Source organism: Cynocephalus volans, chromosome 8 (assembly GCF_027409185.1).
Source record: "Cynocephalus volans isolate mCynVol1 chromosome 8, mCynVol1.pri, whole genome shotgun sequence".
NCBI lineage: Eukaryota > Metazoa > Chordata > Mammalia > Dermoptera > Cynocephalidae > Cynocephalus > Cynocephalus volans.
The window spans coordinates 63,156,873-63,179,649 of record NC_084467.1 but is presented as its reverse complement, the minus strand read 5'-3'; positions in this window follow the sequence as shown (position 1 = coordinate 63,179,649).

Here is a 22,777-nt window from a genome sequence, read left to right as displayed (position 1 = left end):
ATCACTTTACGTAAATTGCTAACCTCATAAAAGCACATGGATATAATTTTATTATTTTCAAATATAAAAACCAATAATTAAGTTTCCTATACCAATACCAACCTTAGGTGCACAGTCCTCTAGTGGTGGTACCCTGCCATAAGCATTAATATAGAAATATGAATAAAAATTAAGCATGCTAAAATTACAGATGAAAATCCATCACAAACCAATATAGGGTTGTAGTTAGATTTGTGGATGACTGTTTTTGGTTAAAATAGCTCTCTTTGAATGCTGGGGAATATAAGATTTTAGTTGATTTTTCAGGAATGCTGGGTATCTTTAGTTATAAGCAAATTCATAAAATTAGCAAAACATGACCTGTTTCTTGGTGAGACCTAATTTTCACCAACCCAGGAAGTCTGCTAGGTGAAAGCAAAGCAACATGTGTTTTGTTTGCATCAAGCATGCTATTCTCATGAGAAAAATGCCAGAAGGCCTTTGAAAATGACTGGGGGAATCTCATCTCACCAGGATTTTGGCCCTTGACAAAAGAAGCTATATCATGGCTGACTCACATCATGCAGGAAAAAAGTAAAAAACACGAGGACATGTACTTCATCTCAGGAAAATGGTAGAAGGTCAGTTAGAAGTACTAGGAATATTTCACTGTTAGAAATGCTAGGAGTATAGATGATTATGGTAAACACATAACTCCAAGTCCAGTTTTGAAAAACTGAGGTGACCAAATGGAATTGCGCAGTGTGAAGTTTATTGGCTATCAAAAAGGGAAAAGAATTTGGAGAAAAATAATCTTTGTTTTGATTGTACATGTCTAATAATTTTGTCAGAAATTATTTGTCAGGAAAGTTAGTGAAATTACATTCATAATATTAAAACTGGACCAGGGAACTAGAGCTGAAGAATACTGTTATCATAATGTAAACCATCACTATGATTTCTGTGCTTGTAAACCAATCATTGCTGCAGTGGCTGAGGATCAGACCTTAAAGAGGTATTTGGTAGGTAAAGCTGCTGGCTTTACTTTCTGGTGACTAAAGAGAGATCTAGGACTTATGTACGTAAGGGAAACTACATGGTTATTTCATGCCTGCCAACTGCTGGTTTGTGATGTCTTCTTTTAAGTTTGCCTTTTATATGGTTTACATCCATCACCACCTTCTATCTGCTCCACCCATGTTGTACTTTTCTGATAATTTTAGATTGGACAAAATATTCAAACCAGTTGCATGTCTGGCAATAAACAGCAAACAAAAACCATGAACTTTTGCCTGGGACAAGTGTTGACTCAGTATTAGGAACAAATTTTTTATGGGTTCCTGAATTGCTATGTACTAGTGACTTGATCATGCTATTTCAATTAACCCAGGTTCACTGCTTCTGTAATCTGAGTATCACGATGTTTCAGTTTTTACTCCTTCGTCTTTAGGATCTTAATTTGAATATGCAGGATTCTATGACTAATATCCAGAGCCACATCTGTGTTGTCCACCTGGACCAACCTCTCTGCACAGATCCCACTAGCCTAATGATCAGTGAAATAATGTTTTGCCTCACTGTTCTGATGTTTCTGAGCCATGGAAAGCTAGAGAACTGTTACGTGGTGATTAGCAATAAAAAATTATGAGCAAAATCAGTTGGATCTTTGAAATGCTTAATTCTTTTTCTGAAAGTAATTTTAAGCAAGTTATTTAATCTCAAAATGTTACAATTTCTTCATCCATAAAATGGGAAAACAAAAGTGATGACCTCATAAATTTGCTGTAAGCATTGAGTAAAATATTTTTGACATATAAGAAGAATTCAATAAATTCGTCTATTTTTATTTCAGCTATCAATTTTATTTTGAGCTAGATTTCTAGGTCAGAAAAGAAAATGCAAGTGTTTCATTTGACAAATTCTCATTTCCTTGATGATGGCAAACATTTCCATTTTACCCAAAAGCCTTTCTCACACTCTCATATATTGCCTCAGAATATAAAAACAGGACTCCAGGTAGAAAGCTGCAATTGATCAGTGACACTAGGAGCTGATAGGTATTTGCTATCTTTAAAATAATAAACTTTACTTAATCTTGTATTATGTAGTAATTACAAATCTCTTTTGAGCTATTGTACTTCTCTCTGTGTAACATGCCTGGTCTGGACCTTTTTCTTAGCCTCATAACATCACATCTGTCAAATCTCACTAGTCCAAAACAGAACAAAATTCTAGATTTTATGACTGTTCAACCTGATAATAATTCAGTTTGCTATAAATTTTTATGAGCAACTTTTTCACTGATTTCTTTGTTCGCTGTTCTTTCTGTTTTTTGATAACAGCTTTAATGATAGATAATTTCTGTCACATAAAATATGGTTCTTTAAAGTGTAAAATTCTGTGGCTTTTAGTAGAATCACAGAGCTGTAAAACCATAATGACTAAGTTCTGAATATTTTTATCACCTCCAAAAAAATTCATACCCCTTTGCAGTCACTTAACATCACCCCCTTCACCCAGCCATGAGAACAACAAATATACTACTCTGGACATTTGATATAAGTGAAATCATAAAATACATGAACTTTTGTGTCTGGCTTCATTCACTTAGCATTAATGTTTTTAAGATACATTCATGTTCTAATATGCATTAGTATTTCATTCCTTTGTATTGTTGAATAATATTTCATTATACAGATTCACCATATTCTGTTTCTCCATTTATCAGTTTAAGAACATTTCTGTTTCCACATTTTGGCTGTCATGAATAATGCTGTTGCTGTGGATTGAATGTCCCCCTCCAAATTCATTGAAGCTTAAATTGCATTCCCCAATGTTCCAGGTATTTGAAATGTGGCCCCCACTGTGACAGTGTTGAGAGAGTGGGAAATCCTATTGTGATGATTGAAAGGTGAGGCCTTGAAAGTTTATTAGATTGTAGGACCATGCCATAATGAATGGATTAATAACTGTGGTCAGGTGTGTGGTTCTCAGGGCTTTAAAAAAAGAGCAAGTGAGAGCCTGTCTCTCTGCTCTGCTATTTTCTGCCATGTGAGACCTCTGTGTTGCTATAAAGCCACCACCTCATAGATACGTTCCCTGGTCTTTGGACTTCCGAGCCTTTGATACTGTAAGCAATAAATTTTGTTTTCCTATTAATGATCCAGTTCCATGTATTTTGTTATAAGCGACAGAAATAGACTAATACAGAAAATTGGTACCAGAGAAGTGGGGTGTTGCTTTTAACAAATACTTGAAAATGTGGAAGTGGCTTTGGAACTATGTTTTAAGGAGAAGCTGGAAGAATATTAAAGAGCGGGCTAGGAAATGCCTAGCTGCTGGTGGAATTTTAAAAGACAAGAAAACCAGGGAAAGTTTGGAACTTCTTAGAGACTGGTTAAGTGGTGGTGAGCAAAATGCTCATAGAAATTTGGACTGAAGGAAGAAAATATTTGCAAACTATACATCTGACAAGAGATCAATATCTGGAATATACAAGGAGCTCAAACAACTTCATAGTAAAAAAACAAATAATACAATTTTAAAAATGGGCAAAGGAGCTAAATAGATATTTTTCAAAGGAAGACATACAAATCACCAACAGGTGCATGAAAAAATGCTGAGTATCACTAATCATCAGGGAAATGCAAATCAAAACCACATTGAGATCTCATCTAACCCCAGCTAGACTGTCTATTAACAAAAAGAGACTAACAAATGTTATAGAGGATGCAGAGAAAGGGGAACATTTCTGTAATGTTGGTGGTACAGACATTATGGAAAACAGTATGGATGTTTCTCAAACAACTACAGATAGAACTACCATATGATCCAGCAGTCCCACTTCTGGGCATATACCCAATGGAATAGAAATCATCATGTCAAAGTGATACCCACACTCCCATGTTTATCATAGCCCTGTTCACAATAGCCAAGAGATGGAACCAACTTAAATGTCCATCAACAGACAACTGGGTAAGGAAAAGTGGTATGCATATATACAATGGAATACTGCTCAACCATAAAAAAAGAATGAAATTCTGCCATTTGCAGCAACATGAATGAGCTTGGAGAAAATTATGTTAAATTATATTAATTAAATAAACCATGCACAGAAAGAGAAATATGGCATGTCCTTACTCATAAATGAGTGCTAATGATGAATGTGCTAATAATATTTATTTGATCATCACATACTGTACACATATACTGAGTCAGTTCTGTACCCCATAAATATGATCAATTATGTGTCAATTCAAAAAATAAATTTAAAAAATAAATTTTAAAAAATGGATAGTATAGACCATTCTGAGAAGATCTCAGATGTAAATGAGAAGGGACTTAATCAGAAACTGAGGCAAAGATCAACCTTGCTATGAACTGGCAAGGAACTTGGCTGCATTCTGTTCATGCTCAAAAGTTTTATGGAATGTGGAACTTCAAGGTGCTGAACTAGGGTATTTGGCAAAAGAAATTTCTAAACAGCAAAGCATTAAGGAAGCTGCATGGCTACTTGCAGTAGACTTTTCTGAGCTATGGCAGAAAAAGGCATGAGGTAATGCCAGCATTTATAATTTAAAAGAAAGCAGAGGGGGAAAAAAAAAAAAAAAAAGCAACAACTGAAAAACTCATCCTGGCCTCAAAAGCAAGGGTGTAGCCCAGGGACTCTTCACTAAGGAGATTAGTACAGATGAAAGGGATTAGCAAGAGAAGTGAAAAAAGACCTTGAAGGCACTTCAGAGATCCTGGAGGCTATGACTTCCACCACAGGCCCAGAGGCTTAGGGAGACAGAATGGTCTCAGGGAACAGGCATAAATCTCCCTCTTCAGGCTCACTGTCCAGGGCTACCTTGGCATGTTGATTTCCACACCAGCACCCCAGCTTTTTTGGCTGCTCCAACCATGGCTAAATTGACCCCAGCTGTGGCTTGACCTGAAACTTTGGGAAATATGATTCTGAAGCCTTGGTAACATCCAGGTTGTTTAAGTTTTGGGGCTCACAGAATGCCAGAGCTTTGGAGGCTTGGGATCCTTCACCCCAATTTCAAAGGATGTATTGAAAAGCCTTAGGGCCCAGGAAGAGATCTGTCACAGGGGTGAATTTGCCACACAGAGCCTTTGCTAGAGCAATGCCGAAGAGAAATGTGGTATTGGATTGCAACAGAGGAACCCCATCAACATCATGCCTAGTTGAGCTGTGAAGAGTGAGGCCACCATGGAGACCCCAGAATTGTGGAGCTGTAAGCATGCAATGCTGCCTGAAAGAGCTAAAGCATGGCGGAAGACAAGTAAAGCCATAGCAGTGGGGCTGCCTGAAGACTTGGGGATCAAACCCCCAAACCAGCATGCAGAGGACGTCAAACATGGAGTCAAGGTATGTGATTTGCTAGCTTTGAGATTTATTGCCTGCCTTACTGGGTTTTGGACTTGTTTGGGATTTGTTAAGCTTTCTATTGGCCTATTTCTCCATTTTTGAATGGAAATATATATCCTATGCTTGTCCCACCATTGTATCTTGGAAGCACAAAACTTGTTTTGATTTCACAGATGGGACTTTGAACTTTAAACTTTTGAGTGGAAACAAGTTAATACTTTGAGTATGAAATGAATGGATTTGTATGTGAAAAGGACATGAGGTTTCGGTGGGGCAAGGGTGAAATTCGGTGGATTAAATTTCCCCCAAAACTCATTGAAGCTTAAATTGTGTCCCCCAAAGTTCGAGGTATTTGAAACATGGCCCCCACTGTGACAGTGTTGAAAGAGGGGGAAATCCTATTGTGATGATTAAAGGTGGGCTTTTGAAGAGGTCATTGGATTGTAGGACCATGCCATAATGAAGGAATTAATAGCGGCAGTCAGAAGTGTGGTTCTGATGGCTTTAAGAGGAGGACAAGTGGGAGTCTATCTCTCTGCTTCACCATTTTCTGCCATGTGAGACCCCTGCGTTGCTGTAAAGCCACCACCGATGACAACTCTCACCAGTTATGTTGCCTGGATTTTGGACCTCATGGCCTCTGAAACTGTAAGCAATTAATTTTGTTTTCTTACAAAGTACCCAGTTCTGTGTATTTTGTTATAAGCAACAGAAACAGACTAATACAGCAAATATGAACATACATATACAGATTTCTGTGAGGGCATATTTTTCAATTCTCTTGTGTATATACCTAGAAGTGGAACATTTTGAAGAAGTTTAATGTTTTGAAGAACTACCAAATTGTTTTTTAAGGCTGCTTCACCACTTTACATTCCCACGAGCAATGTGTCAGGATTTTAAGTTTTCCACACCCTTACCATCACACACTGTTATGCATCTTTTTGTTTAGGGCCATTTTGATTTACATCCTAATAGATGTATATTTGATTTGCATTTCCCAAGGAATAATGATGTTGAGAATCTTTTCATATATTCACTGGTTATTTGTATATCTTCTCTCTGGGACAATGTGTATTCAAATCCATTGTAAATTTTAAACTCTTTATGTTGTTAAGTTCTAAGAATTCTTTATTTATTCTTCATAGTAGGGTCTATCAGATGTATTATTTGTAAGTATTTTCTTTATTCTGTGGATTGTCTTATAACTTTCTCTGTAGTATTATTTGAATCATAGAATATTTTAATGATCAAGTCCGAATTATCTATTTCTTCTTTCATCACTTGTACTTTTGATGTCATATCTAGTAAAACATTGCCTCAGCCCAGGTAATGAAGATTTACTACTACATCTTCTTCTAGGAGTTTTATAGTTACGGCTCTTATATTTAGGCCATTAATCCATTTGGAGTAAATTTTTGTATATGGCATGAGCTAAGGGTTCCATTTAATTCTTTTGTATGTGGATATACACTACTCCCAGGACCATTTGTTGAAATTATTATTATTACCCATTTAATTGTCTTGGCACACTGTCAAAAATCAATCACCCATAAATATATGAGTTTATTTCTGGACTTTCATATATCTTTCATTGGTTTATTCATCCACTGTTACTCCAGTGCCTGTGTCTTGATTTGTAGTCAGTTGTGTAATCAGCTAGTGTGAATCTTCCAACTAGTCTGTTCTTTGTTTACAAGATTGCTTTGATCTTTCCAAGGCCATTACTTTTCCACATAAATGTTCAAATGAGTTTGTTAATTTCTTTGAAAAGGCGGCTCAGATTTTGATAGAGATTTCTTGAATTTAGAGAGTACTGCCATTTTAATAATGCTAAGTCTTCTAATCCATGAACATGGTATGTGTTTCATTTCCTTAGATCTTTTAAAATTTCTCTCAATGATATTTTGCAGTTGTCAGTGTCTATGTCTTGCTCTTTTTGCTTATTTTTTTCTTAAATTTATACATCTTCATAAAATTAGAAATTAGATTGTTTCCTTAATTTCAGTTTCAAATTGTTCATTGCTAGTGCATATAGATAAAATTGATTTTTATATACTGACCTTGTATCTGTAACCTTGTTGAATGTTTTTTTATTAACATTAATAGTTTTGGAAGGCAGATTTCTTAGAATTATCTGTATAAAATTTCCTGTCATCTGCAAATAGAAGTAGTTTCACTTTTTCCTGTCTAATTTGGAACATTTTTATTTCTTTTTCTTGCCTGTTTTCCCTGGCAAGTACCTGCAATACAATGGTGAATAGAAGTGGTAAGAGTGAGCATACTTTCTTTTCCCTGATCTTTAAAGGAATGCATCCAATATTTCACCATTAAGTATGAATTAACTGTAATAATGTTGAGGAAGTCGCTTTCTATTCCTAATTTGCTGAGTGTTCTTATCATAAAAGTGTTGGATTTCATTCAGTGCTTTTCTTGCATCTATTCAGATGATCATGTGTTTGTTCTTTATTCTATTAATATTATGCATTACATCAATCGATTTTTGATTGATGAACTGGCCTTGCATTCTTGGGATAATTTCACTTGGGTCCTGTTATATAATCATTCTTCTATATTGCTGGATTTCATTCATTAGAATTTTGAATTTTTACATCTATACTCATAAGAAATACTGATCTGTAATATTCTATTGTGATGTCTTTGTCTAGATTTGGTATCAGAGAAACACTTGCCTTAGTTGGGCAGTGTTACCTACTCCTGTAGTTTTAGAGGAGTCTGAAGATGGGGGTGGTGTGCGTGTGTGTGTGTTTTATTCAAGTTGATTGTATTCCTCCCTAAATTTGCAGAACATAGTTTTTTTGGTTTTACCACTTATCATCTATTTGGCACTGGGAAAATTACTTAACCTTTGCAAGACTCAGGATTTTAATCTCTAAAATGGTGGCAACTTTGTAGTTTTAATGCCTAAATTACATAAAGCACGTGCAGCAGAATATATTTGTGTATAATAGTGCTGAATTAACTATTATAATAAAAAGACTATACAAAATAAACTATAAAAAAACAGTACAAGGTATAACACTAATAATATTTTCCTGGACTTCTTACACCATTATAAAACTATACATTTTACAGATGATAAGAGATTTTTGTATGCTTTATAAAGTTTGTTCAACAATGCATTTTAAATATTTTCATGACACTTATAAACTGTGAAATATAGCTTTTATAAAGAATGTTTTTTGTAATTAATTTGAGGGCAAGAAGACACTAGGTTAATAGTAGAGTGAGTATGCAGTAAATTAATATCTTTTTACAATTATTTAATGAAGAGCTATTTAGAAAAATATACTTTAGATCTAGATTTAAACTTATATTTCATATATCACATAATAGTTATGATTTATCATTTTAAAACTGATGACAGTCAAGAAAATTTTTTTCTCTTGCTCAGTGGTAACATGTTAAAATTTATATATGACATAAATATAATTAATCTTTAAATGATTTTAGATAACATCTTTTAAAATACTTCATTGAATAAAATAATAGCCTAACCAATTAATAAGCATAAGAAGTGAATGATAAGCAACTGTTACCATGATGTAAAAGAAGGTTTTACTTCACTAAAATTCTGCAACATTTTAAAAAATTAAATTTCATTTCAGAGAGAATTGATCCATTCTTCTATTATAAAATATCATGAGATTATGACATCATGTGCTCTAGAAAATGTCTGCACATCTCAGAGCCTGGCTTTGGAATGGAGACAAAATCATGGTAGTATCATAATGTAAAGAGTCTTACAGGTATAAACTAGAGTCCAGGGAAAAAAAGGCCTTTCGGTGCCATTCTTAATTTTTTCTTTTGAGATTGGCCGTATTAAGAAAAATGTCTGAACAAGTTTCTGGGGTTGGTCCTCAGATCCCTGAGAAAGATTTCTGCTGTAAATATAATGTTCTGAAGCAAAAAAATTAGTAAATCATTGGGAAAAGTGGAGACACTTTTGTCCTTGATTCATGTGATCTGGTGTATTAGCCCGTTTTGTGTTGCTACAATAGAATACATGGAACTGGGTGAGGAATAAAGAAAACGCAGTTTATTTGCTTATAGTTTTCGAGGTTGAGAAGTCCAAAGTCCATCTGGTGGTGGTGACAGTGACCCAGGGGTCTCACATTGCAAGAGCGTGGAAGCAGAGAGAGCAGAGAGAGAAAGATAGACTCTCCTCTTCTTTTAAAGCCCTCAAAACCACGCCCCTGACCACCATTTTTAATCCATTCACTATTGCAAAGTACTACAATCCAATCACCTCTTCAAGGCTCCACCTTTCAATTAGCATAATAGGATTTCCCACCCTCTTAACACTGACAGTGGGGACTAAGTTTCTAATACATAAAACTTGGGAGACAATTCAAGCCTCAGTGAATTTTAGGGGACATAATTCAATCCACTACATCTGGATTCTATAGTTTTTATGAACATTATTCCTGTTGGCCTCAAAAAGTCCATCTTTTGATTTCATATTTCATAGATTTCCTTATTTCACTTTGATAACCTGGATTCCAAGTAAGGCCTACCTATAGCAGGGTTTATAGTTAATGACACAGGGATCCATATCCTTCTATGTGGACCACTTTTGTCAGGACACCACAACTTTGTGATATGAGGAAGAGTATTACCAGTCTGGGTTGGGATATTATTTCAGTAGTGTCATAGGAATACTCTTCTCCCAAGTAACATCTGGATTGAAACTGCCTGAAGCTTAAAGTAACATTACATAATTTATACTCAGTTACCATAAAGCAATTGCTGAAAAAATTGATCTAGTGATTTGGAGGGCAAGAAAGTAATCTCCACATGGCTGATTTCTGTTTCAGTGATTGCATTTCAGGTATCACAAGTCACTACATTGTATATCATGAATATTTACTTTAGAGATGAGATTACTAAAAATTTCACTAACTTTCTGAAGTGACATGATCATGTACCATGATGCATTCATTACCTAGGTGTTGCACTCTAACTCTAACCACAGTACCAACCACAACCCACACGATTAACTTTCAGCCCTGTGAAATAGCATAGCCTAAGAGTCCTGTAGGGCAAGTGCATTCTTGGGACCTTCTGTACTTTGGTAACAGGAGTCAGAAGCTTAGAACACAGAGATAGTTCAGATTCAAACCCTAGTGTGTCAAATCTTAATTTCATCAGCTTTCCATATCAATGTTACTCTTAGTTTAACAGCAAACAGAAGAGCCCCCATGCAGGGATAGATCCTAATATCTTTACAGAGACAATGCATATTTTAGTAAGCAAATTGTACAATTTCTTATACTTTTTGACATTATCCAATCCTTGTCATTAGAGTGAAGATGAAGGGCTTAGGAAGGATGAATTTTTCTCTCTCCTCCTTCTCTACGGTCTTTTCCTGAAAAACGTACTTGGAAATCACTTCTTTGAGACTTCATCTGACTCACTGAATTTCCAAATGTCTTTCTACTAGCACACTGCAACTCATGTCAGTATGTAAACACATTCTAAATGGCCATTAGACTGTGAAAGGAAATTAAAGAAATAAAGTATTCTATTTACCTGTGTTTATCTGGGTGACTGTCTTACCTTTCTTTTATAGATAAAGAACCTGAGACTCATTGATACTAAATTACATGTCCAAGGTCAAAATTTTAGTTACTGGTGGAGGAGGAATAAGTATTCACTACTATATTGCTATTGCTTTTATTAAGTACAAGATAATGATCAAGGCCAGGAATGAATATTTCATCTGCTCAAGGCAAACTGTGACTACATATAACGAAGGAACAAGGAACTTAGGAGCTACGATATCCATTTTCAGAGTCATCCCCAAAATGGAGATATAGCATAATATGCAGCATTATGCCTGCCTGGTACCTAGGAACTCATGTAATGGTGGAATCGAATGGTAATAAGTTAAGCAAAATGGTGTCTATACGAAGAGACTCTTCCCAAGGCTGAAGGCACACAAATACTTGTTGTGACAACTATTTTGATAGGTACAGCAGTAGGCCACCAAAGAAGAAAAATCTGTCCTGACAGAAAGCAAAGTAATTCATTAACAGCTTCCAGAAAAGGGTAATAACTCAAGCTGAACCCAAGCAAGGCCAAGTTCATGAGCTGGATCAGTTATTAACCTTCCTACTTTCATCAGCTATGAAAAACACCTATTTTCATACTCTCATGAATCTACAAATAAATAACAACCATGTTAATCCATTAAAAAGTTTTGGGCTTGTCAGGTTAGGGCCATTTCTATGCCAATTGTAAAGCTGGGGACTTCATAACTAAAGCCAAAATATTTCATTTTTTTAGTTATACTAAGTTTCCATTTGTATTGTCAGGGCTAGGGCTCAGACCCTTCAAACCCATTGTACAGACTGGGTCACAGACCCCTCACATGCCAGGCTGGGTCACAGACTCCTCACATGCAGGCCCACACTAGGTAATTGGGAAAGATCCTGGGAGCCGTTTGCAGATGACCTGAGCTCAGTCCTCAGCAGTAGCGGTAGCAGCTTAGAGCAGCAGTAGCAGCAGAAGAAGTGGCAGTGGCCTCTTGAGGGATCCTGGAGGCACTGGCAGCAACAGCCTCCAGCAGCAGTAGTAGCCTCCCTGGGGGTATCCCAGGGGTGGGGGCACCGTGAATCAGAGCCACTCATCCTTTATATTTAAGTCCATAACCCAGGACACCTGGGCACACGTGCATATTTAAATCAAATGCTCAGCAAGATTCTGAACATCTGAGGGGCCCTGACCATTTTCCTGTATTTTCCCTACAGGGCTAAAAACCTCTAGGAAGGAGAATTTTCATTTGTTCATTTCAATTATGGAGAATTTAGAGTTATTTGTGAGCACTGGTAGGGGCCTTAAATGTGTCTGCAGACTAAATTCACTCCAACTAGATGGTTGAAAAACTTTAGACTGAAAATTTAGTTTAATAATAATCCCATAGTTATAGTACTTATGAAAAACCAGCAGAAGCAGAAGCACCATCAAATCTGTCTGGATGAACTCATCTTCAACCCAAGGCTCCAGAATTCCAACAGATAAACTTCAAAAAGTATGACTCCCAGCAAGAAATAAAAAAGAAAAAAATCTCTCCCTGTCCCACACACAAACACACACAGACATACACACAGAAAAAAAGATACCAGAGTTTAGCTAAATGGTTAGCAGCTGATCTGACTCTTAATCAGCCCAGAAATGCTGGGAATATATGTATCCCTGGATTTTCTTCCTGTTTCCAGGTTCTCAAATGATTTAATCTAGATGAATGTGGACTGTAAACTTGTTCATGCTGTAATAAGCAGACTGTACCTGCTCATCAAAATCACTTAATGTGATAAGCACATTCTAAAAAATAGATGAGGAATGGAGACAGCTTGCTTAAGGGAAGTGGTCCATATTCACATCAACCTTATTTCACAGCTGACTTCGCTCTATGCAGTTCCTAGGCCTGCAAGTTGTGCTTGCAATATTGTGAGTTATCTAAATGCATTTTGACTGTGTTGAATTACCTGTATTGTACCTTTTAAAATTCAATGAATTGTGATGGAAATCAGTTGTGTTTGTGAATCTTTTTCTTCTGCTCTCTTTCTCTGCTTTCTTTCTCCTTTCTCTTTATCTCTCTTTTATTGTGACGTAGCTGACATAGAATAATATGCACAAATATTAAATGCACAGCTCTTAACATGCACAAATATTAATAATATTAATTAAATAATGTTAATAATAAATTACTAATATTAATAAAATAATATGCATGAATATTAGCTGTATGCTTGTTTCTTTAATTTTTATTGATATACACATAAATTTATGAACTTATTTTGTTAAATGTTATAATTACTTTTATTATTTACTTTGATGCTCAAATGGCCCCAAATTTGTTGAAGAAAAACTTTATATTCTCTAGACATGCCCTTTTTATACATTGAGCAATTCATTGCTTTCTACTACAAAATAATATTGCAAGTTCATCAGGTACTTTCCTTACCCCTGCCCTGAATTATTTTTTAACCAATTAGTTTTGACCCTTTAAGTAGATCTGGGCAAGGATTTCTAGTATCTTTCAACACTTTGAGCAGACAGAGAATATATGCATATTTTCTATACACATATACACATATTTTCCATAGACATATAAATAAAATATAACCTATAAAACATTCAGTTTTTGCAATTATCACACAGAAGAAAGTGAAACATTGAAGATATAAGTAGAAAGTATGCGATTTAAAAATGCTCAGGACGATCCAAAAAATAATTTATTAAAAAAAATGCATTGAATTAAAAAAATGCATTGAATTAAAATATATATATATGTTCTCTCTCTATATATATACATATATATGAGTTAAACAGCAGATTAAAATTAGCTGAAAATACAATCAGTAAGCTGAGAGATAGTCCTGTATGGAACACACAGAAACAAAGATATAGGGAATAAGAAGTAGAGGTCTATAGCCAAGAAATAAAAATTGAGAACATCCAACATGTATCTGGTTGTCCTGGTAGAAGAAGAAATTTGGAATGTGGACATTTCCATGTTTAAATAGATAATAGCTGAAATCTTTAAAAATCAATAAACAATCTCTATTCACATATTCAGAAAATTAGAAAACTGCCAAGCAGGATAGATCAAAAGAAATTCACAAGAAAAACAAAAATAAAATGTGGAATAAGAGCATATCCAGGTGAAAGAATGACTACGTTAAAAGTAAATAAAAAATAACCAGATTATCTTCAATATAATTGTAATGGCAAGAAACCTCTAAATACTAAATACCAACATTGGAAGCCAAAGGACAGTAGAACAATAAATTATCAGAATAGTAATTATATTCTTATACTCAATATACAAACAGACTTATAACTATATACCATTCACATATCCTTGAGGACAAAATAAAAGTACTTTCTGTCAAATAAAATCTATAATAATTAGATGGAAAGTGATGTCAGATTGTAAAGAAAGAAAGGGCAAATTTTGAGCAAAGAAATTGATAAATACTAGATAAATTTATTTATTTTTTAATTTTTTTATCTTTTTTTTTTGACAGGCATATGAAAAAATGCTCCACATCACTAATCACCAGGGAAATGTAAATCAAAACCATTTTGATATAACATCTCACACCAGTTAGACCTATTAGCAAAAAGACTGAGAAAAGCAAATGCCAGCGAGGATGCAAAGGGGAAACCTTCTGCACTGTTAGTGGGAATGCAAATTAGTGCAGTCATTATGGAGAACAGTATGTAAGTTCCTTAAATCATGTGATCTAACAATCCCTGTACTTGGTATATATCCAAAGGAATGGAAATCATCATGTTGAAGGGATACTTGAACTCCCATGTTTATCTCAGCTCTACTTAAAATAGCCAGGCTATGGAACCAACCTAAATGTCCATCGATGAATGACTGCATACCTAAATAAACTTAATAATAAGTAGCCATGTTACTCCATTTCTGTTGCTTATAACAGAATACCTGAAACTGCTTAATTTATAAAGAAGTAAAATTTATCTCTAACAGTTTGGAGGCTGGAAATGCAATGTCCAGGGAAAACATCTGATGAGGGCTGCCTCCTTGGCTTTGACTCTCTACAGCGACACAGGGTGTTACATGGCAAGAATAGCCTGTACAAGAGAGCTAACCTTGCTAGCTCTCCTTATAAAGCCATCAGAACCATACCCATGATAATTCATTACTTCATGAATGGATTAATCCATTCGCAAAGACACAGCCCTCATAATCCAAACACTTTTCAAAGTATGCACCTTTCAAATACCATAATTGGATTCCCCACTTTCTTAACACTGTTATAATGCAGATCAAGTTTCCAATACATGAACTTTTGGGAGACACATTTGACCCATAGCATGTCAGATTGTAAAGAATGAAAGTGCAAATTTTGAGCAAAGAAGTTGATAAATATATGAATAAATTTAACAGTAAGTAACATTATAAAGCAATAAAAAATATGTATTTTAAGGTTAAAAACAGGATAAAAATAAAATATGACAATAAAAACATGTGAGTAGAGTTATTTGTAATGTTCCTTACATTTAAAAAAAGATAAATATAGAAAACAATACTAAAATAAAATAAATATTGTATTAGCAAACTATAATAAACATATTAGGAGAAAATGAATTTTAAATCAAACATTTAGCAAAGTCTAATTTGTAGATAACTAAAGAAAAAAAGGATGAATGATACATACAACTTATGATACATCTTTTGCAAAGAAACACAAAAACATAGTCCATTCAAAGGAATGAAATACATTTCCAGAAACAAACCCTAAAGAAACACAGATCTTGAAATTACCTGACAAATATTTAAAATTACAGTCTTAAATATGCTTAATGAGCTAAAGGAGAACACAAACAACCAAAAAAAAATTTAAGAAAACAAAATCAGGAAAATTATATATGAACAAAATGAGAAGATCGACAAAGAAACAAATTAATTTAAAAGAACCAAATAGGAATTCTGGAGCTGATCTGTACAATAATTGAACTGAAGAATTCACTATATGTATTTATCAGCAGACTTGATCAGGAAGAAGAAAAGTTCAGCACACTTGATGATGGGTCATTTGGAATTATCAAGTCATAAGAGCAAAAACAAAAAAATAAATGAAGAAAAGTAAATACAGACTAAGAGACATATGGGACACCATCAAGTAGGTCAAATATGCATTGTTGAAATCCTAGAAAGAGACAAGAAAAATAAAAACCATAGAACTTATTCAAATAAACAATGGTATAAGTGTTCCAAATTTGAGAAAAGTCATGGATATACAAATTCAAAAAGCTCATTGAACTCCAAGTAGAATAAATCTAAAAAACTAACAATGAGACACATTATAATCAAACCGTCAAAAGACAAAGAGACGTTTATTTCCAGTCTTACTGAAGTAAGATTGACAAGCAAAAATAAATGTATATATTTAAACTACACAACATGATGTATTTATAAACATATACATTGTAAAATGATTACTACAATCAAGCTAATTAACGTAGCAACTATCTCACAGTTAACTCTGTGAGTGTCTGGGTGTGTGTTAAGAAAACTTCATATCGACTCCTGTAGCTAATTTCAAGTGTACAATATATTATTAATATAGTCATCATATTATATATTAGGTAAGGTCTCCATAATGTATTCATGTTATAACTGAAAATTTATACACTTCAACCAATTCTTCTCATTTCCCCCATGTTCCAGCCCCAGGTAACTACCATTCTACTTTCTGCTTCTATGAATTTGATTGATTTTTTTAGATTCTACATAAACACAATTATGCAGTATTTGTCTTTCTGTGTCTGGCTTATTTCCCCAAGTATAATGTCCTCCAGGTTTATTCATATTGTCACAAATGGCAGAATTTCCTTCTGCCATTTTTTAAAGCTCAACAATATTCCGTTTCATCTATATACCCCAAGTTCCCCATCCATTCATCCATCAATGTATACTTAAGTTGTTTCTGTATCTTGGCTACTGTGAATAATGTTGCAATAAACATGAGAGTGAAAGTATCTCTTCAAAATAGTGATTTCATTTCCTTTAGATATATAATAAGAACTGGAATTGTTGGCTCATATGGTAGTTCTATTTTTAACTTTTCAAGGAGCATTCATACTTTCCACAATGGCTGTATCAATTTACATTCCCATGGATGACATATAAGAATTCACTTTTCTCCACATTCCCTTATAACCCTTTGTTATTTTTTTTTTTTTACTTTTTGGTAATAGCCATTCTAACAGGTATGAGGTGATAACTCATGATGGTTTTCATTTGCCTTTGTATATCTTCTTTGGAAAAATGTCTACTCAGTTTCTTTGCACATTTTTTGTTTGAGATATTTGGGGGGGGGGTTGTTTGTTTGTTTTGTTTTGTTTTTTGTTTTTTTCCTACTGAGTTGAGTTCCCTATATATTTGGATATTAACCCCTCATTGGCTATATGATATGCACGTATGTTCTCTCAACCAGTACACTGCCTTTTCATTTGTTGATTATTTCCTTTGCTATACAGACTTTTTAATTTGATGTAGTTCCCTTGTTTTGTTTTGTTGTTGTTCGTTTGTTTTACTTTTATTGCTTATATTTTTGATGTAAAACAAAAAATCATTGCTAAGACCAATGTCAAGGAGCATTTTCTGTATGATTACCTGTATGAGTTTTAAACTTTTAGGTCTTACATTTAAGTCTTTACTCCATTTTGAGTTGATTTTTGTATACACCGTAACGTAAGGGCCCAATTTCACTCTTTTGCATATAGATAACCAGTTTTCCCAGCAACATTTATTGAAGAGACAATCCTTTCTCCATTGCATATGCTTTGTCAAAGATCAGACAATGACCATCTATGTGTGTATTTATTTCTGGGCTCTTTATTCTTTTCCATTAGTTTGCATGTCTGTTTTTATGCCAGTAACACACTATTGCAATTACAATAGTTTTGTATTATAATTTGAAATCAGAAAGTGTGATGCTTCAGCTTTGTTTTTTGAAGCTGTGTTATTAGGCAAATAGATGTTTATAGGTACATCTCCCTGATGACTTGCCCTTTTTCATCATCACTCTGAAACATACTACTTTAACTTTTGGAAACTCTTTATCCTGAAGTCTATTTTTATCTGATACAAAAATAGCTATTACGACCTTCTTTTATTGTTTGTTTTTCCACATATATAATTTTATATGCATCTCTTCAAACTACCTTGTGTTTTATGTTTAAAGTTTGCCTGTCTTTTGAAGAACATGGTTGGGTCTTTGCCTATTAGTGTATTTAGGCCTGTAACATTTAATTAAAATAATAATGTGATTGGATTTATTTCTATTGTTATATAATTTGTTTCTTTTTGTCCATTCAGTTTTTGTCTCTCTGTTCTTCCTTCCTGCCATCATTTTGATTATTTTCTTGTTTTTATTTCATGTTTTAACATATCCAATATATTTTGTGTAGCTTTTTAAAAACTGAGGTTGAGTTTACATTAACATAAAATTAACCATTTTAAAATGTACAATTGTGCATTTTTTTAACCATGATGAAACACTGAATTATTCTCAGCTAATGTCAGGAATAAGTCAAGGATGCCTGCGTTTCTCCCCTAGCATTTATTATTGTACTAGAAATTCTGGACCGTGAAGTAAGGTAATAAAAAAATAATAAAAGGCATATGGGTTGGAAAGAATGAAGTAAAACTGTTTCCATTTGCAGATGTTATGATTGTTTACATGGAAAATTCAAGGAAATGTGCAAAACAACTACTAAAATTTGTAAATTAATTTTTGGAAGCTGCCATTTATAACATTAATATATTAAGGTCAATTGTATTTTTATACAGTAGCGGCAGCAAACAGTTGGAAAATGAAATTACATGGACAATTCCATTTACAATACACTAAAAAATATAAAATAAAAATAAATCTAACATAAGAAGTTGAAGACCTCTATGCTGAGAACTATGTAACTTTGCTGAGAGAATGTAAAGACAATCTAAAAAAATGGAGTGATATATAGAGGACCTAATTTTCTTAGTATAAAAAGTCTTTCCAATGCAATTTTGATCATAATCCCAGCTATAATTTCTGTAGAAATTGACATCTTTAAAAAAAAATTATATGGAAATGCAAAGGACCTAGAATTATCTTAGCATTATTTTAAAACAAGAACAGAGGAATTTCCCTATAAGATTTTGATATTTAATATAAAGCCACAGTAATCAAAACAATTTGGTATGGTTAAGAAGATACACATATATTCTATATACATATATATATATATAATACACACACACATACATATATATATACACACACACATGCATATATATATATATACACACAAATTCTATACACATATATGGCCAACTTATTTTCAACAAAAGTGCCAAAGAAATTTAATACGAAAAATACTTTCAAAAAGTGGCACAGGATCAACTAGATACTCACTTTTCTTTAAAATGAGCATTAACCTTTAATCTGTACTTTGTACAAAAATTAACTCAAAATGTATCATATAGCTAGAAGAAAACATGGGGGGAATGAAGCTTTGTGACCTGGGTTGACAAAGAAAAAAGATGATGAAATGAATCTCACTAATATTAACAACTTTTGTATTTGAAATACACTCTTAAGAAAATGAAAAGACAAATTTAGACTGGAAAATAGTTGTAAAGCATATACTAGACAAAACCTTATAGCCAGAAAACATAAAGAATTCTTAAAATTCAGTAAAGAGAGGACAAACAACACAATAGAAAATAGGTTAAAAATATGAAAAAAAAATACTTCACCAAAGACGACAAAAGAATGGCAAATAAACACATGAAAACATAATCAAAATCATTAGTCGTAAGGGAAATACAAACTAAAATCACAGTGGAAGAGAATGGCTAAAACTAAAACAACTGACATAGAATGCGGGAAGAATGGAGAGGAAACTCTCAGACTTTGCTTTTTGAAATATCAGATGGTATAGCCATTTTGGAAAACAGTCTCGGAGTTTCTTAAAAAGTAAGACATATACCTGCATTAGGAACTAGCCATTTCACTCCTAGATATTTTCCCAGAAGCATATGCCCATAAAAAGATGTGTACGTGAATGTTCATAGTAGCTTTAATTATAAAATACCATCAAAATACCTACGAACCAATGTATGGATAAACGAATCGTAGTATAGCCATGCAATAAAATACTCCTCAGCATTAAATAATGAATGAACTATTTATGCATGCAATACTACTAATTCTTTTCAAAATTATTATGCTCAGTAAAAGAAACCAGCTAATCAAAAAGTGCAAGCTGTACAATTCCATTTATATAAAACTCTAGAAAAGTGTAAACTAATCTTTGTGACAAAAAGCAAATTAGTGGTTTTCTGTGGATAGCAAGGTGAGGGATGGACAGATTATAGAGTGGCAAAAGTAAGTGTAAAGATGATGGAAATTTCAGTATCTTGATTATGGTGATAGTTTATTTGGGTGTGTACTTCCCACATTTTGCATCTTAGATATATTCAGTTTATCGTATGTCAGTCGAACTATATCAGTTTATTATCTTTTTCATTTTAAAGGAATTTATTTACTTCTTAACGGACACACATTGATGATACATATTTATGTGGTACAGAGTTATATTTTAATACGTGTTTACAACATGTGATGATCAAATCAAGGTAATTAGCATATTCGTCATAGCAAAAACTTTATCATTTCTGGTCATTTGAGAGTGTACAATAAATTATTGTTCCTTATAGGTGCCTAGTAGATGTACAACATGAGGAACTATTTTTCCTATCTAGCTATAATTTTGTGTCCATTAACCAACCTCTTCCTAACACCATTTATTTTAAAAACCTATGATTTCTCGATCAATTCATGTCATTTTCCTTTACTCTCTCATGCCTCAACCCTCAGACTAAATTTGGTTAGAGTTCAGGAGTAGAGATGATGGGAACGTTCTTTGTTCTCTCACTTTCCTTTATCGTATAATACTTCCCATTCCATGTGAGGATAATTATTACATGTAGAGGAAAGGGGCAATAGGGCAAAAGCTTCTTTACTTATCTAGTGGGTTTTGTACTTCTCCTTTTGCTGAATATACTCCGTAATGGAAACCATTGAAATATTTGCTATTCCTGTGGAATAATTCTGTGAGTTCTTGAGACACTGCTCTCTATATACAGTACAGATATAATTTTCTTTGACAGGGCAGGGTTATCTTCTGACATCTTCTTAACCCCTGCTTTGGAGAAGTGGTCTTCCTCTCCTTCAGGTAATTTCCTTGGGTAGTACATATATCAAGACAGCTCCTATCGTCATTGTTTCCCCCTGTGGTGTCAACATGGTCCACAGGACAACTTACTCATCTTTACTAAACTCTGTATATGCGGGACAATCTCACTGTAAAATTTTATGGGTTTCTCCTTCCAACTTCTAGCCTTCATATTTCTTCAAACTCCTGAGAAAATATATATAAGCTCTGCAAAAATATTGTCTCATATTTGTCTCATAACACCGGTTCCCCCTACCGGATATAGGCTTCAAGTCAGAGATTAGAAAGAATTTTTAAAGGACCAGTTAGTCATCATCCACTCTCCTCAGCTTTTATATTTCAGTTCAGATTCTAAGGCAATAGAAAAAAAGGGGTGTGTGTGTGCGCGCGCAACATACACATGTGAGTTTCCCTATCATAGGGATTTGAGGGAGGAAATGTAGGTTGCAGAAGTTTTGCCTGATACCTTTATCCTATACAGTACAACTCCTCCTCCTCCAATGATATGATCTTTAATTATTTTAATAAAACTATCAAATAAATGGGAAGGATTATCTGAATTATTTCTCTGTGTGACATTTCCTGGAGAAGTCCTGAATAGTGGATAAATCTGCTGTACTGACTGAAAGTGTGAGAACTTCTCAGACAATTTAAGTGATAAGCACATTGCTCAGATGTGGAGCTGGAATTGGTCAAGAATTCTTTGTATTCACTAAAATTCATGATGAACAAGTGTTAAGAGAAATAAGAAGTCAGAAAACCATATTAGCATAACATTCAAAATCATTCTTTAAAAATAATATAAAACCCAGAAGATGATGACTTATGGTGTATGGTTTAGATAGTAGTCCAACTATGTCTTAAAGTCACAGAAAATAGATTAAATGAAAATGCATATTAAAACTTAAATCATCATTTTTCTAATAGACTTTAATCACAATGTCTACATGGAAAATCTTCTAAGATGATCTCTTCTAAATTTCAATGAATAGTCTACATATTAAAATGTACAAAAACATTACAATAAAAATGAACACAAGACATACATTTGACAACTTTGGAAACAGCCTGTCATTTCCTGTGCTGTATAAAAGTATCAAAAGAATTGCATTTACATGTTTTAATTGAGCACCAACCGAAGACACAGTGAAATAAAAAATGATGCTTCCCTTAAGAAATTACCTTGCATAATTTTTGCAATAAATGTAAAATTTGAAAGTGAAAGTTGAATTATTTGTCCAATACTCCAAAGAAAGATATGCAAATCAAAGTCTTTATGAAGAAAACCTATTTTAAAGATAATTATTCTATCGGGATAACATAACTTGTAATAGTATTTCTCATACCAAAAAGTCTTGGCTTTTTTTCTCTCATTCACTTTCCTTTACCTGTTCATTATGCAATATTTTATTTTTATCCAAGAAGCATATTAGTGTATTAGCTAACTTCTACCATACGTAGAGCTAATGATGCAAAAGTAACCAAGCTTTTTTTTTCTACTCTTAATCAGCTTATATTCTAGGGCAGACAAGTGAATAACTAACTAAAATATAATGAGAGAAACAAGATGAGGAAATAGATGCTTCATTATATAAAGTCACTTGTACAGTGACACACAGAATATAAGAGGTA